The sequence below is a fragment of the Phalacrocorax carbo genome, chromosome 3 (genome assembly GCF_963921805.1).
Source record: "Phalacrocorax carbo chromosome 3, bPhaCar2.1, whole genome shotgun sequence".
In the NCBI taxonomy this organism is placed as follows: Eukaryota; Metazoa; Chordata; class Aves; order Suliformes; family Phalacrocoracidae; genus Phalacrocorax; species Phalacrocorax carbo.
In genome coordinates, this window is record NC_087515.1 from 94,028,593 (window position 1) to 94,046,900 (window position 18,308).

Genomic DNA, 18,308 nt, shown 5'->3' on the forward strand with positions numbered 1-18,308 from the left:
GCCACCTGATCAAGAAGAGGAATTTGACAAGGCCTTCTATGGACAGCTGGAAGTAGCCTCACAATCACAGGCCCTGGTTCTCACGGGTGACTTCAACCACCCTGATATTTGCTGGAAAAGCAACATAGCAAGGCGCACACAATCCAGCGGGTTCCTGCAGAGCATGAGGATAACTTTTTGACACAGGTGGTAGAGAAGCCAACAAGGTGAGATGTGCTGCTGGACCTTATACTTACAAACAAGGAATGTCTGATTGAGGATATGAGGGTTGGGGGTAGCCTTGGCTGCAGTGACCATGAGATGGTGGAGTTCAGGATCCTGTATGGTAGAAGCAGGGCAACAAGTAGGATTACAACCCTGGACTTCAGGAGAGCTAACTTTGGCCTCTTCAAAGACCTGCTAGGAGGAATCCCATGGGATAGGGCTCTGGAAGGCCGGGGGGTCCAATAGAGCTGGTCAATATTCAAGTACCACTTCCTCCAAGCTCAAGATCAGTGCATCCATGTGAGGAAGAAGTCAAGCAAAGGAGCCAGGAGACCTGCATGGATGAGAAAATAGCTACTAGAGAAACTCAAATGGAAGAAGGAGGTTTACACTATGTGGAAAGAGAGACTGGCTGCTTGGGAGGAATGTAGGGGCATTGGCAGGGTATGCAGAGATGCAATGAGGAAGGCCAAGGCCCACTTGGAACTAAATCTGGCAAGGGATGTCAAGGATAACAAGAAGGGCTTCTTTAAATACATCAGTAGTAAAAGACAGACTGGTGAAACTGTGGGCCCGCTGCCAAATGACATGGGTGCCCTGGTGATGCAGGATGCAGAGAAGGCAGAGTTACTGAATGTCTTCTTTGCTTCAGTCTTCACTGCTAAGGCTGGCCCTCAGGCATCCCAGCCCCCAGAGGGGAGAGACAACATCTGGATAAAGGAGGACTTCCCCTTGGTTGAGGAGGATTGCATTAGAGATCATTTAGACAAACTGGATCCTCACAAATCCATGGGCCCCAAGGGGATGCACCTGCAAATGCTGAGGGAGCTGGTAGATGCTGTCACTAAGCCGCTCTCCATCATTTTTGAAAGGTCATGGAGGACAGGAGAGGAGCCCAAGGACTGGAGGGTAGCCAGTGTCACTCTAGTCTTCAAAATGGGCAAGAAGGAAGACCCAGGAAACTATAGGCCAGTCAGACTCACCACCATCCCCGGAAAGGTGACGGAACAGTTCGTTCTGGAGGTCATCTCCAGGCATGTAGAGGAAAAGAATGTTATCAGAAGTTGTCAACATGGATTCATCAACAGGAGACCATGCTTGACCAATCTGATAGCTTTCTATGATCGCATGACTAGTTGGGTAGATGAAGGGAGAGCAGTGGATGTTGTTTACCACAACTTCAGCAAGGCTTTTGACACTGTCTCCCATAATATCCTCATAGGTAAGCTTAAGAAGTATGAGTTAGATAAGTGGACAGTGAGATGGATAGAGAACTGGCTGAACAGAGCTCAGAGGGTTGTGATCAACGGGGCAGAGTCTGCTTGGACGCCCATAATTAGTGGTGCATCCCAGGGGTCTGTGCTGGGTCCAGTCCTGTTCAACATATTCATCAATGACCTGGATGATGGGATAGAGTGTAACCTCAGTAAGTTTGCTGATGATACCAAGCTGGGAGGAGTGGCTGATACACCACAAGGCTGTGCTGCCATCCAGAGACACCTGGACAGGCTGGAGAGCTGGGCTGAGGGGAACCTCATGAAATTCAACAAGAGCAAGAACAAAGTCCTGCACCTGGGGAGGAACAACCCCATGCACCCGTACAGGCTGGAGGTTGACCTGCTGGAAAGCAGCTCTGCTGAGAAGGACCTTAGAGTGCTGGTGGGCAGCAGGCTGACCCTGAGCCAGCGATGTGCCCTTATGGCCAAGGCAGCCAACAATATCCTGGGCTGCATTAAAAGGATTGTGGCCAGCAGGTCAAGGGAGGTTATCTTCCCCCGTCTACTCCACCCTAGTGAGGCCACAACTGGAGTATTGCATCCAGTTCTGGGTTCCCCAGTTCAAGAAGGACAGGGAACTACTGGGGAGAGTCCAGTAGAGAGCTACCAAGATGATCAGGGGACTGAAGCATCTCCCATATGAGGAAAGGCTCAGAGATCTGGGTTCATTCAGCCTGGAGAAGACTGAGGGGGGATCTTATCAATGCTTACAATTATCTGAAAGGTAGGTGACAAGAGGATGGGACTAGGCTCTTTTCAGTGGTGCCCAATGATAGGACAAGGGGCAATGGGCACAAGTTGGAACACAGGAAGTTCCACCTCAATATGGGAAAAAACTTCTTTCCTGTGAGGGTGACAGCAGTGGCACAGGCTGCCCAGGGAGGCTGTGGAGTCTCCTTCCCTGGAAATATTCAAAACCCGACTGGATGCGTTCCTGTGCCCCCTGCTCTAGGTGTGCCTGCTCAAGCAGGGGGGTTGGGCAATATGATATCCAGAGGTCCCTTCCAAACCCTGCCATTCTGTGAACCCAATTTAATTCAACCTGCCATACATCATTAGGATTCACCCAGGTGACACAAGAGGAAAAAACCAAACTTAATTAGATCAATTTAGATCAGTTGCTATAAAATCCATGGGTTTTGTTATTTGGCACATTTAAACCTATTATCCAGTTAATCAATTAGAGAAGAGGATAATGTGAAATAATTCTTAAGCGTGCTTCAAAGATACTTAAATCTTCTTATACTTTTTTCTTTTAATTCAAACACCTTCTGTGATAAAGAGCAGCACCTTTAAAGCCTTCCTCTAATTCTAGCCCAATGTAACTGAAGAGTTTCAAAAGCCTTCACTCTGAAAAATATATTTTTAATAATTTCTAAGCTTGAAGACACATCCTCTTGCTGTTCTCACACACACATGCTCAGTACCAGCCACACAGAAATTCCCTGAAGTCCTAAACCCTTTGCCAAAGAAAAAAAAAATTGCATCATCACAGGTTAAATAGGAAAAATATATATGTGTGGAAAACTCAAGAATTCTTCAATCTAGCAGAAAAAGCTGTAACACACGATCACTAGAAAAAGAGGCTACACAGACTAGAAACAGGCACTATTTTAAGCACAAAGGCAATCAATCATTTTAAAAATCTTTTTAGAATTACTTTTAACCAATAACACAGATTTTAAAATAGGGCTATTTTTTTTTTACTTTTTGTTACTTCCTAGTTCAATATTTCTCAGCCTGATTTGCAAGACATCACACCCAGTCTGCAAAGCAGCTACCTTTTTTATTTATTTTTCAGCATATATACAGACACAGCCAAATATAAGTGCTAGTGCCTTCTGCCAGAAACACTTGAGAGTAAATTCCTGGCTGGTTTCAGCATTTGCAGATATTGTTGATATTTCTAAGTACTCGCAATGTCAATCAAAAGGTCTAGGAAACAGTTCAAAAAGGCACATGCAGAGTCCTGATGACAGAAACATTTAATCAATGCATTTGTGATGACAAGCAAGACCCTCACTGCTGACTGCCAAAACACAAAACAGTCTTGGTTTTTTCTGTGAGAAAACTAACATGCTACTAGTTTCTAAAGGATGAAAAACACAATCCTAACTCAAACCAACTGATCAAAGATGCATAAGAGGCTGTGCTGCTATCAACAGAAAGCCTGTGGGATCATATAGAACTTACCATCAACAGACCCACAAGCAAAGAACCCAATGATTCCTTTGTGCAGGGCTTTAGGAAGCATCCTCTTTGGCTTTCTGGACTTCTGGTGTGCAATACTCCAGCATAAGTTCACTCAAGCACTCTATTTGGGATTCCAGTCTGGACATGTTCAGCACTTCCTACATTGCAGGAAATATATCGCCTATTGTAGATGCACACGGTCAATATATCTTCTTTGTATATTCATACAAAACTTGAGCTCCATAGGAGCTTAAATTACAGTGATCAGGAAATTCTACATGAAGGTCAGATATAACCAATGCAAACTCTTGCTTGTGTATAGAAATATTTCAAATCTCCTCTCATAATGGATATTTCTTCACACTGTTGAAGGATCTGAGCACCCTCTTGGAGGGAAGAGGATGATAATACCAAACTCCTCACAGATTTCCTACATTTCCTCTTTGGAATTAGTATCTTCCTCAGAGAACAGTTTCTGGTTTTGAATGATTCATGGGAACTAGAAAACTAAAAGCTGTGAGTATAGTTGTCTGACAACATCATATGATTAGAGATCTAAGATCATCTTAGAAGAGCTTCAAGACACAGTTTAAGAAAAAAAATCATGTATAGAATAGAGATAAATCTGACTACTTCAGAGGGTTAATTCAAGTCAGGCACTTCCTCAGGAATCCAGAAAAGCCCAGTTCTTTGCCTGGCACTGAGACAGAGAACACAATAAATACATGCGGTTCGTTCACCTTCCAGGGACCTATATGAAGTCTTGAGGCAAGAACTCAAGAATAACTGAGTTCAAAAAAAGTAAGATGGTTGTACAAAGCAGCCAATGATACAACTCATAACCCACTGAACCGGGTAGGTGGGGGAGGGGACAAAAAAAGAAACCCACACCAACTACACCAACCCACAGACTCATTTTGCAAAACGCAACAACAGATGAATCAGTAGCCTCGTCACACTATGTTACCAGAGACTCCACCTCTCTTTAGGAAGACTCAGGTTCCCACCTCTCCCAACTCCACCCTCCACAGTAGCATACCTGTCTTCAATTATGAGGACATACATGTTTCCTTTTATCGACTGAAGGACACAAGGTCTGAAGAATTATCTTATTAAAAAATAAAGGATATTTAAAATAAGCACCAGGCTATCATTCAGAAGACTATATTTAAACCTGGAGTACAATTTTGCCCCAGTATCCCCCAAAAAACAAAAGCAGCCAATATTTCTTTCTAACTAAACAGAAAGAAAATTACTAATATTAACTATCAACCTGACATTGCTTTTCAGTATCAATGCTCTGTCAAATGGAAATTCACATCTTCCATAGTTTCTACTTTGTTTGGGTAACTAATAAAAAGCACTTGCTAGCTATAATGGTTTACCCTGACAATTTAGAGAAAATATATATGCTTCTTGAATACCTCCAATAACCTGGGAACAGCAAGGAAAAGAAGAAATTAATTAAATGTCTTCTCAAATGCCTGTACAACAAGCAATGGCTGTTTTCTATATTCCACTCACAGTCACGGTGAGCCATGCTGGCTTACCTCCCAGTGTTATGATCTGTGAAGGATACAAATCTAATTCTGCTAAAAGAAAAATACCACTGCACCTGGTCTGTTAAGAGACAATATTTTTTTGTAAGAGTGACGAGTTAGCAAAATTTGCTGATGTTCAAGTTTAAGCGCACAACGGAGAAGCAAAAGTATTTTTCAAAGGTTATTCCAAAAGTATTTGGCTTTTCAGTTTCTACTCTATAAAACTTATTCAAATTTTACTGGATGCTGTAATTCAACTATTTCTTCAAGCATCCAGCAGCTTGTGCTGTGTGATGATCTGCCTCTAATACAGAAGCTTTTGACATCATTCTGGAAAAGTATACAGAGTGTGTCCTGTAATAACAGCATAGGAAACCCTAATAAACCAGGTGTGGCTTTGGAGACGAATCCTGAGCCACCCAGGAAGTGCTCTAATAACTACAGCAGTCCTCCTGTAAGCCTTTACAGCTGAGAGTCTCTTGAACCCATTTTATACTGAAAAACATAAGGGAACAGAAGTATAGGAGAGAGGACAAATTTTTCACCTGACCTGCCCTTCTACTGTAGCACTGCAATGAAAGACAGGCCTTAACCGCAGTGAATGATTTTAGTCATCTTTGGCACTCAGCTTTTCCCCTTTCCCCAGGTATCCCACAGTTTATCTCTTCTCCCATCTTCAGCTGCTCTCTGAAGAGAAATTCTGAAGTTTTTCTTTGTTTTCTAAAGAGAAACTCACATCTGTTGTTAAAACTGTCAGTTATCAGCAAATCAAAGAACATGGAAATGGCAGGATCACTGAAGATATTTCAGGGAAAATGTGCCAGCAGAAAGGGACACATCCTAGAAAATCACAATTTATGCCATTCCAGGTAAGAAAAACTCCTTGAAATGCTCTGGACTGCTTTTGGTTTTGGGGAACACCAGAAACTCCCCACCCTGCCAGGGGGACTGTGCTGGTCCTGCACCATGCTGTGTCCCTGAGCCCAGCTGTCAGCAAGGCTCTGCCTGGAAGGTGAACCATGTCATCTTAGCCTCCTTGGCTCAGCATGTCTGCAGCTCGGCAAAGCCACTGTTCCAGATCGTGCTTTCCCTACATCACGTGGCTGCTTCTGCCCACCCCACCCCTGGTCAACACCAGCATTAATAATTTTGTACCTCTGATAGTTACTCCCTTTCTCAAGCCCTTCTACTCTAAACTGCCTCCCCCATTACACATTAAGCTAAAGCTAAAATTAGCTTCTAAAGCAGATCTCCAGCTCAACACAGCAGTATTCCCCACACTTCCATTCTTCCAAAAACAGGAAAACAGACTGCTGCTTTGGTCTGGGAATTTAGTGAATCCACACACACTGTGAGCATCAAAAGGCACAGGGGTTTCTTGCTATGATGCTTTTGGCATGGTGACAAGGTGCTTCTGCTGACCCAGAACAAGATCAGTGTGATATCAACCAGTGCAAGGACCACTGTGAGTAGCCAAAGGAGTCCCCAGCTGAGAAGCAACCCACAACAGTCTACAAGGACAAAAAATACACCTTCCTGCTGATTCAGAACATTCCACTGCATGGCTTCCAGGCTATGCTGGGCACACGTGAGCAAAGCCTGCCATGAGTGGAGTGTTCCCTGCAGCAAATGTCCCCTCCACGTCACTCTCTCAACTTCAGGCTGATAAGCAGGGGTAATTTTAGGTTGACAGCTTCCAAATAATTAGAGCCATCCCCAATGCAGCACTTACTGGTATGACATTGGTCATCCTCAACAAGGGAAGGCAGAGTAAAGAAAAATACAGATTTTGATTAAAATTCTCTTGCCAATCCTTCAATTCTGCTTTCACCAGACGTTCTGCCTTGCATCTCTCCACTACACTTCTTAATAGACACCAAGCCTCGCTGCCAAGTAAAACAAAACCCAGCATCTCTTTCATCCTTGGAAAACCGTACTGATGCAGCCAGTTTTACTTGCTCTATTGTACAAACTCCACTTGCAATCTATCTTGGCATATGCAGGCCACGAAAAGCATGCGAAACTGCATGCTCATTTGTAGGACTGACGCCATGCAAATCCTTCTCATTTCCAGCAAATTGTGAAACACAAAAGGCAGGATATCCTGGAAGTAGCAAAGTAAAAGAAAAAAGAAAAATAAAAAAAGGCAGAAAAGGCAGGTGTCCTGGGAATAGTGCATACGCAGGGCTTCTTTAAGGGCAGCAGACGATCCTGAAAACAGAACTCTGATTCAGAAGAAGCCACCTTGCAAAGCCACACACAAACACCTGTACTTGAAGCACCAAGGATCTAGACCACACCTCTGCTGCAGCCTGGATCTCAGAGTGGTCCAGGCAGATGAACAATGGGCCAGACACCATGCAACCCAGGAAGCCAATCCAGGTGACATGCTAACACCATATACTGGAGTATTCATTATGTTTTACGCTCTGGTGAACTCCAAATGAACGCTATCACATGCATCTGGGTCAAAATTTGACTGCCATTATATTCAGCAGTGCAAAGAGGTGGTATCAGCTATCACTGAACCAAGGTCTGCATCCCATGTATGACTCACTGTAGCCTGAAGCACTCAAGCTCCACACCAAACCATTCCCGTCCCAGCTGGGTGGGGGCCCTTGGAGAAGAGCCCCGGTACACGAAAAAGGGGAAATTCTCCCTCAGCTACAGGAAGACCTTTAAAAAACCGTTCATTCTTCTCCCGCCTTTTCTTCTTGTTAGTATTGAAATATACATGAACACCTTGACAGAGGTACAATAATAGAGAAGGCGCTTTAGTTTTTCTAACTTCTCTAGGTACTAGTAGAAGCTTTTAGCTTATATTAAAAGTATAGCATAGTCCAAACACTTGCAGGAGATGCTTAAGGGAAGTGCTGATGTGGAAGAAAAAAGGGAAAAGAACACCACCCTTAATATTCAACCGTAGTAACCTGAAGACTGCTAAGACATGAGCTTCAAAAATAAACAGCCCCCAACACCAACCACCAAGCTTTGTTTAAATGCTTGCTAACATCACTAGGCTAATTCTTCACAGCATAAAATAGTTTTTCCTGCAAACATGGCTACTATTTCATATTCAGCTTGGTTCTCCTGTATCTTCAGGTGTGTAATAGTTACACAGCTCTTCCTTAAGCAAAGGCCTCAAAAATTAAATACTTGAAAAAAATCCTGTATTGCTCACACAGACGTGCTTATCTCATTGTCAGACTGGAGACTACCGGTTGGAGTTTTGTGGGTTTGCCTGCCTACAAGATGTTCTTCACAAATGCTAGCCCATGAATTTAAAATGGAGCAGCTGATCAAACTAAACAAAACAAAGCCACATGAGCCTCATGCACAGCTGTACCTTGCCTATTAAAATTTCTCCATAAAGTATGTACACTGGAGGAATTAATATCCATTTGAGGAGACTCGTGTCTTACCTGGATCCTCTCAAAAATCCTTGGCCATTTCCAACACAAGGACTGATGGAAATAAGAGAGGCTGCTATAGAGAATGTGCTGAAACCTAGGAAAACATGCGCCAATTAGCTTTAGTTAATTGCAACTAACCACACCTCAGCACACCTTCAGATGTCACTCCAAAACCTTTACCTCTATTGGGGTGAAATACTTAGCCCAAATTGCAAGGCCTTGTGGTCTCCTTACGCCCACGGCAGGCACACCCGAGGTCGATGCCTGGGCACGTATGGGCATCAGACAGCATCTTTCAGTTGAGAAGCAAAACATGGCTTTGAAGTCCAGCCCAGGCATGGTAGGAAGGTCAACCCCTGATGCTAACCTGTTTTGCGTTCAAGCAGTCAAAGCAGCATTTTTCTTCCACTACAATCTTCAGTTCTTGAATTTGCTGGGGTCCCTTTGGCCTTCTCAGCTCCTCAGCCTTTCCCACCTTGGCATCGTCCTTCAGCCTTCATGTGTTCCTCACTCAAACCTACCTCCTCCTAGTTTCCCTCTCCCCTGCTTCTACCTCCTCCCTAGGACTTAAGCACCAGAGTCACTCAGCAAACACGCCATGGCATAACACGGCCTTTGTCTGCCCTCTTCCCTCCCACAGGGTTTCATAAAGAAACCAGGATTAATACAGAAAACAACTCATCTCAAATAGCCAGCTGTCTTTGACACCATACAAATTTCCTCTTCCATCTGATGCACTCAAGCAGTCAATACTTATTACTCACATGAATTCCCAAATTTTTACCCCCAAAAATATAAAAAAATCAGGAAATAATAGAACTGCATTTTTTAAAGGGATACGAAAAATTCTTCTTCTACAGAGTACAGTAACTGATCCAGAACCATAACAGAAGGGTTTGCAATAGAAGTTACAAAAGGCAATTTTAAAAAAAAAAAAAAGTCTATGAACCAGCTTAATATCTTAAAACCCTGCTAGGCTACATAAAGAGACACATAACTCCGTATCAACAGAAATAAAAAAGCTGACCTCCAACACTTGTTAAAAAAAGTACTTTGAGTTTCAAGTTAAAAGAAATCTGACATAATATTTTCAAAAGACATATATGCATGAAAAATTGGGAAAGGCTGTAAGAATTTAAATGTAAAGAAAACAGTCCACAAGAATATACGGTCAATATATTATTTATATTTATCACTGCTGCTTTGGCGATGATCTATAATTACAATTTAGCATTTAATACAAAAATGCCATAGCATCAGATCCCATACCACAGAAAGACTGTATTTTCATTTACAATAGGAAAGACTGTTACAGCCCCAAGAAAAGCAGCTACTTAGTCCACTGCACTACAAAAAACATGTTCTGTGGGTGTTGACCTTTTGAGCAAGACATGACTCGTAGACCATGATAACAGGCTAAGAAACTTCATGTCTAAGATTCCTCTCCCTAGGTTAGTAAGAAATAATCTTTTTCTTTGAAAGGATGTAGAACTTCAAAGCAAAACATAAAAACAAAATCTAAAATTTGCTTCAGATTACCATCAAGATATGATACTAAATGTATTTGAAAAAGCATCCTTCCCCTAACCAAAGCTTAAAATTTGTTCTTGTATAAATGATCTAAAAAATACTAAGACATTACACTACTATTCAAAAGCCCATAATGTACGCCCAAACACCTGAAGAAAAAATAATTTTAATTTATGACATTCATGCAGTGAACCAAACACTATCTCAAGGTCCATAAAATCTGAGATTCAGCGTCCGACCGTAGCTAATTTCAGATGCTTGAGAAGATGCAAGAGTACTCTACTCAGTTGACAATTAAAGACAAACATCATCACATTGTCTCTGAAACTTGTTTCTTCTGTACACTTGCTGTTAAATGCTCTGTTCCCAACAGTTCTGATTCAACACAACATGACAGACAAGCCCATTTCTCTTCTTTCTCCTGAAAACTGAGAAATTTGAAGCAATGCTTTTAACTATGGAAGACCAGGTACTGAAATCTCTAAAAACCATTAAAGTGTCCGAGAAATAGCTTGATCCCAACAAAAAGCAAATAAGGACAACAAAGTGATGATGCAACATGTACAGGTATTCCCACAAATAAATACACAGCTTGCAGGTCTATTTTTGGAAAAAAATTTAAAGAGAAGGGAAAAAAACAGGCCTGACAACATGCTCATTGAAAGGCAAGCCAACATGTATGAGAGAAGGAGAAACACGCATCCAGTAGCAATCCACCTAAATAACCCTCCTTGCAGTAGAGCAGAAATATGCTGCAGAATGCCATTCGTGTAGCCAAGCCCCTGTCAAAAAGGCTTGTTGAATGAGCACAGCAAGAGCTTTAATGCAGTCAGCAAACTCTGCAAAAATAACTTATTAGGCATCCATAAAATGAGACCAAGATTTATCTCATTAGTTTCCCTATCTTTGTAAAGGAACCCAGGTAGGGAGGAGAAAAAAAAAAAAAAAAAAAGAAAAACCACAAAAGAAATTCCTCCCCACCCCCAAAACCACCACATGTACTAAAACTAAGTGTTCTTATCCCTATACAGTAATAAAAGCCCATGTTATTTTTGGGCCCTCTGAAGTCTGTGATCCTTTAAAATCCTTTACAGTCCTATTGCTATGACTCTAAAATTCCCTATGTATGATCTTTATGTCTGCATTTCTCTCTGCAACAGGGCTACTGGAGGCATTTGTGTACGTTTTGGTCACAGCAACGAAGGGTTACACAGGTTTAAAAGACCTGCTGTAGTTTCATGAGAGCTGACCCGGCAGCAGCTTACCACCCAAGAGAGGCAAACCCTTCATCTGCCTTCCCCTCATTTCTGCTCCTCGCTACATGCTCCCGCTGTCCCGTTGCGTAAGCTCTGAAACTCATGACATCCCTCCATAACACAGAGTTGAGGAAGAGTAAGATGATGGGTTTCATTGCTTTCTGCAGAGCTAGCAGTTTGCACTGAGGTGTGGAAGAGCCCAATGACCATCAGCGGTGCTGGGAAGGGAGCGGAGCTACAGGAAGATTTCCTCCTTTCAGAGGCCAGCAGGCAATTATATCAGCCCAACTACTCACAAAACTGCAACCCTAGAGAATCATTAAAATTTAAGTTACTAAAAATATTTGTCGGTCTCTTCATTCCTGAACGCTTTGATCCTTGCCCTGAAAACTGTGTCATACGTAAACAGGTGGTTACCACACACTGTTAAACCTCAAACCAGCAGAGCAGCTACAGAGCATCCCACTCCCAAAACTCTCCCATGCCTCCCCTCAAACAAGCAGAGCACCACAGCGGGCAGGTTTGGCATGCCTGCACACAGCACTTGCCCAGCTGAGAAAAAGGAAGATGCAGCAAAATAGCTCATCTTTGCCACAGAGGATTTTGTGAAAGATTTTTATTGCTATCACCTCCACCACTATAGAGCAGGTGTGATGGGCTGCGCTTAAATAACTCAGGAAAGAGCAAAGCATGGATGGGAACTCAGAATGGGATGTCCTCACCCTGACGCAGGAACGGCTTTGCTCATGGGCTGTGCCAGAGGGCTGGAGAAGGACACGCTGCCCTCCCACGGGCAGCTGCTTCTGAAACATGGCTTTTACAGTATCACCTTTTAGTCAGGTTGCTCTGGACCCAAGGCACTAAGAAAGAACCTGAGACAACCAAACCCTTGCCAAGTGTCACTGTAAGAAAGAGAGTACAGCAGATGCAAGGGACAGAGTTCTGGACCTTACAAACATGAGCTGGACTTGCTGAAAATACAGAATATAACAATACTTACACAACTTCAGATCAGGCCCGAAGGATCCATAAGAACACTTTAGATATAATTCAGGAAGCTGTTGCTACCAGTATAGACACAGATGTTGCTGATATTAGAGAGATTTTTGTGAACCACTGACTGTGTTACATTCCCTGCTTCTCATTTTTTTCCCCCCAAATTTCAAATCAGTTTGCTAAACATTGTTCATTACAAAGAAAACAAATTTGTTCAAGAAACTAAGGAATTATCCAATATGCAAATAATACTGTTAATTTCATTGTCCATTTAACTACCTTTGCAAAACAAATCCAGGAAGGTCATTCGAGACAGGTTGCTTCAAAAAGCAAGGATAAGTTTTCTCTTATCTGAAAAGGCCTTTTGTTGAGTATTTACAAATCCAGGGTTCACTCAGACTTCCAGCTGAAGAATCTGGGAATTTCTCTATTGATTATTCTGAGAGCAGACTGGGGCTCTGAGAGATGCACATACAGACACAGCCACGCCAGCTCTAGCAGCGCTCACGACAGCTCCACTCGGCACTGCTAGGCTGGATCCCAGTTTGGAGGCTGGCCCTGTCCTGCCTTTACCGCTGTGGCCAGGTGAACACAGCAGCAGCGGTGCTGTGAGGTGAACGTATGGAAAACGAGGTTTAACTGCAGGTGCCTCATCCTTCTCTCATTCCCCGAAGCAAGCATGAACTACCCTTTCTTAAACCACCCACTCGCAGAGTGAGCCGCATTCAGCTGGCAAGGGAAGGCCCCTGGCTTGACAGAAGTGCTTCACCAGTTGCATGAGCTCCGGGTATGACCTGCAGCATAGTCATGGCAGCAGTGATACCATCCCATGCTAGCCAAGCGTTTGTGCATGCCATGCTACTGACAGTAGCTGCAATTTAGCTCGCAGAGCCGCAGCGTGCCCACAGGAGCTGCAGCCAGTACCGTGTCTGCAGGGTAAATGCCGCCGGACTGCAACTCACTCCCTTTTCACTCGGAAAAATTTCACATGCTCCGGGGGCTCCCAAACCACTTTCACAAGGCCATGCTAAGCAATCCACGGGTGGCAACAGGCTCGGCCTTTGAGCTGCGGCATGCAGCGCAGAGGCAGGACCGGACCGAACCTGCCCTCATTGCCCTCTGCTCCGTTTTTGCATGTTGTTTAACAAAAGAAAAAGCAAGAACTCACTTTGGCTAAATCAACTTCTTTTTTTAATTGGTATTGTAAGACAGTCAGTTTTTGAAAGACAGAATAAGCATGCTCTTTCCAATTAAATACATACTATTAAATATGAATGGTCATTACTTAAAGAAATCATCCTGCCAGAGACTAAAGAACTCAAGGATTTATATGTCTTTTTCTTGCCATCAAAACCTCAGGAGAAACCACGAGGGCTGCTGATACTTCACATTTAGCTTTGCAAAACTGGTATTTTGGGGGGAAAAAAGAAAAGCCTTTATCCACAGACTCCAATTCAAAAACTGGGTTTTTTTCATGTGTTCTTTATATTATTAGAGTGTCTATAAGTACTTCAGATGCTGTGTTAAAACGTGCTGTGTTAAAATGTTAAGTAATTTTTATCTGCCCATGCACACTTTAAAAAACCGATTCGATATGAGGGTACCTAAAGAAACAAGTCTAATTACTTTTTTTTTTTTTTTTAAATAGGCTGACAGTTCTTTAAAACTATTTCAGGACAGAAGATGCTGTAACATTTGGACACAGGTTATGAAGCCACATACAGTATATACTACAGTAGATGATGAATACCTCAGGTTTTATCCCTCTGATTTTCCTGGTTTAAATCACAGTATGATCCTACACTTACATTTCCTACAGGATTACAGGCTATGCTCTTAAACCACAACATTTTGCTGTCGAATGCAATAGTTTACCTCAACACTAACTATTTTAAAACCAAACACAGCAAGCTGCAACATCAGATGACCAGCAATAATTGAAAGATTCTAGCTCTTTATCACAGAAATCGCATTTCTTTTGAGCACTAAAATGTTTTCTTCCACAGAAACTCACGCCAGAATACAGAGAGCACCTGAAGAAATCAAGTTCAAACCTCTGTGTGAAAACAAGTAAAAGTCATGAGGGAAAGTCTTTAAATATATCCTTAACGCGAGTCCTACTTGATTTCAAAAACCTTTGCAAAAAGTAGACTGCACAACCTCAGCTTGTTCCAGTTTTCCCCAAAACATAATAGATTTCATGAACTACAAATCTTTGGTACAAACTACTTTCATCTTTTTCAATACAGTCACTGACAGAGGGACAAAGACCAGTTCTCACTAACTTTAAGACTGTAGCATCTTCTTAACCCCTCATCTCATCTTCTTTCTGATAGAACCGAGTTTGGCTGGCCTTTGTAGACCATGTTTTTCAAACACACATGGTCTCTGTAGATGACGTTTTCCAAACCCTTCCTCAGCCTTGATGACCATTTCTGCCAGATTGAGACATTTGCATTTATCTTTCTTAAAAGAGCTGTGACCAAAACTGAAGACATTATTCTGTTAACTTAAGCTTCACTAGTGGGAAAAGGTAAATGATAAAACTTCAATAATACTGCATCCCACTGCTTTTCGTGATCCCCCATAACACTCGGGTCTGCTTCCATGGTGCTGCTGCCAAGCTGACTTTACCAATCTGCATTATGGGATCTCCTTCTTGGAAATTTTATCTTGTACTTGAATACAGCCATCAAATTTATCAAAAACCTCTTGTCCTCCAAAACAGATTATCAAAATTAAGTCCTGAAACCCCTTCTCTGTCTCCTTCAGACTTTGCGATAATTCTGTTGATCAAAGACATCAGTGACAACAGCAAAGTACAAAGGTGCCAGAACTGCCCCCAGCACCACTTAAGCTGACTTCCCAGTTTAGTAACAACACATAACCACTCTGTGAGAATAATCACCCAGCATTACTATCTCTAGACCTGGTCCCTTTGGCTCAGCTGTTCTCAAACACTTCAGATGAGTAAATAATTTTACTAAGAGCAGCCCTACTGGGTCAGACGGCAGGTCTGTTGTCTCCAGTACGCCACCTGCAGTAGTCAATGCCTGAAATGAATATAGAAGTTTGGTATATACTTGACAGCACTTTCCCAGTATATTCTCCCAGGCTCCATGGGCAGCTCAGTGACTCCCTGAGCTACAGCAGATACTCTGTACAAGTCACCCTTAGTGGATTTTTCTTCCGTTGATTTGTCCAGCTGCTTTTCAAGTCCCTGTAAACTTCCAATATCCACATGCTTCAGAAAGGATTTCTAAAGCTTAACGAACCACATATTGGGTCAAAACCAAAACACATCCCTTTTGTTTGTTTTCAACCTGTCAGCTTAATCTCACACTTCCACATTTCGTATTGAAAGTGACAATAAAAAGTTAGTCCCTACTCACCTTTACCACATCATTCATGAGACCATCAAAATTTCTAAAACCTCAAAATCTTCCTCAGACCAGCGTTACCAAATACCAAGAGAATATGAAGGCTAGGTTGGGCCACAAGCCTCCTCCACCCCTGCGGACCAGGTGCAGGGAAGCACTGCTTCACCTTCCTAATGAGAACATTATGACTAACAGGTCAAAACACTGACCCAGTATCAAAACAAACATGCACAGCCATCCCAGACCCTGAAGGACACAGTACTTAGTGCAGATTATACATTAACGCCCACTCAGGGTGGGGAAATTCATTCAATTTACTTGCAATTTCTGCAAACTAAAACTGACATTGTTTTAATTCAGAAAGCTATTAAGCCTCACAGCAAACTTCACTGCTTTTATGTTCACTCTGCTGGCTGTATAGTTTCACACTCAAAGGCATAACTGTACCATCACTAAATAGATTATTAACTTATACACATTAAAAACACATCCACTAAAAATACAGTCAAGTTAAATCCTAATTTCTGTGTTAGTAAAAACAACATCGTAAAGGTTTCTAACTTTTGCTCTGACAATTTCACTGTTTACTCTCCCACCTCAACAATAAACAGACTCCTTTTTTGCAGCTATTTTAGAAATGGTACATTTCATAGTTAACATTTTAACTATAGTTACCTAGTGCGGCTTTATGATATTTAAATGGATAGTGCAAGAACATGTTTACTTACACTTCTAAATCTGCACAAAGATAATTTCAATCATTAAATAATTTCTATTGTTATTAGGCTTTTTTTCCTAGCACTCCCCTCTATCTTGAGAGGAAAAATGGCAGATGACATTTAACTTCAGAGTTCATCTCTACCCTCTGTTGATTTGTCATGTTGGCATCAGAAAGAAGACTGAGCCCCATGGCCAACCTTTGTACTCCGGCAGCTGCAAACCCAGTTCACGGGCCGCTCCGCAGCCCAGCGACGCCAACTGAACTGTAAGAAATTAGGTCGCCTCAAAGGTCTCTTCCTTCTGAGAGCAAGACAGGAGGCAGCTCACCACATACTACTTCTCTCCACCTTCGTGAAAAAGGGCTGACATCAGCAATATATAGATGAAATAACAGGTAATGACCATCCTTTTATGCAACCTGTAATCTACTGATTTGGCTATCTCAATCTTATGGGCCTCTGGTAGCATTAGGATTTACTAGTGAGCAATCTGACGGCCAAGCGTCAGACAAGCATCAACAATAAATACGCTGCACTGCAAGTTGCGATGGCTCATTAAAAGGAACGAGCCTTTTTAAGTTTTCCTGTTCAGTAACGAGCACAAGTTACAGGAGCGGGGTACCAGTTTTTGGTAGCGCATCACGCTTACCCACGCCGCCCTCCAGAAACGCACCCTGCAAAAGTACTTCAACGAGAAACACGCCAAGAGAAGACGTACTTTAACTGCGCTACCGGTCACACCGCGTTCGGCCGCTCAAGGCTGTAAAAGATTTATTTTCCGTGACGAGGACAACCCCACCAGCAGAGAAAAGCCTCTGAAGTGAAGAGAGGAGCTCAGTTGTAGGGCAGCACAGACGGCATTTTACAGAGGATGATACTAAGAAAGAAAAAAAAAAAAACCACAGGAAAAGAATTCCCACGGCAGCTCATTTAAGGAAGGGAAGAAAAAATTCCCTTCAGACTGCTAGTGTACCTCATGGGGGAAGTCTGGGTGCAGCCGGGGCCGGCGGTAGCCCGTTCCCGCCGTTACCGAGGTGCGTACGGTGAGAGCTACGGGGGGCGCAGCCGCCCCCCGGCCCCGGGCGGGCGCCCCTTCACGAAGCAACCGCCGCTGCTGCCGGCGTTTGTCACCGGAGGGCGCCGGCCCCCGCGGAGCCCCGCTCCCCGCGGCCAAGCCTCCGGCGAACGCCCCGCCGGGGAGCCGGTCGCACCTGCCGGCGGGCCGGGCCGCGCCGCGCCGGTGCTGGGGAGGGCGGGGGGAAGGCGGCGGGCCGGCGCCCCCCGCCGGGCCGGGGTGAGGACGCGGAGAGGGCGGCGGGGGAGGGCGAGGTGGCCATGGGCCTGCAACGCGGCCCGGCGCCGCGTCCTTACCTGCTGCTGCCGCGCTCGGTGCCCGGCTGCCAAGCCCTGCCGCCGCCGCTGCGCTGCTCTGCGCCGCCGCCCGGCACGGCCCGACCCGGCCCGGGACGTCAGCGCCACAGGGGCCGGCCGGGGGCGGGGGCTGCGCCGGGAGGGCGGCGGGAGGGAGGGGGAACTCGGCCCGGGCTCGCCGCCCGCCCCTCCCTCCGCACCGGCCTTGCCTGACGGGACTCCCCGAGGCAGCCCCAGCCGGTGCGGGCAGGACGGGGCCAGGCGCCCCTTGGCCTGCGCCCTCCCGCACGCGAGCCGCTGTGCAGGGGGCTGGGCTGGGGACGCGCCGTGCTCGGTGCCGGCTCCTGGCTGTTCTGCGAGAGGTTGGGTTTTTTCCTTCGTATTTTTTTTTACCGATGCAATTACATAAAGGCTAAAGTTTTGGGTTA

The 18,308-nt window shown here is 44.1% G+C and overlaps 1 protein-coding gene across 6 annotated transcripts in view; it reads right to left on the minus strand.

The window, feature by feature from the left end:
* Nucleotides 1-18,020, minus strand: part of MYO6 (myosin VI) — a 116,002-nt gene extending 97,982 nt beyond the window's left edge. For 2 of the 6 annotated variants that reach the window (XM_064447774.1, XM_064447776.1), the window contains exon 1: nt 17,881-17,964. The gene's annotated coding sequence lies outside the window, so the exon portion shown is untranslated. Of the gene's footprint in view, nt 1-15,802; nt 15,946-17,227; nt 17,387-17,880 lie in introns of those variants that run through there. The other 4 variants (XM_064447772.1, XM_064447775.1, XM_064447777.1 and 1 more) reach the window with 4 other exon arrangements.
* Between the last annotated feature and the right edge of the window lie 288 nt (nt 18,021-18,308).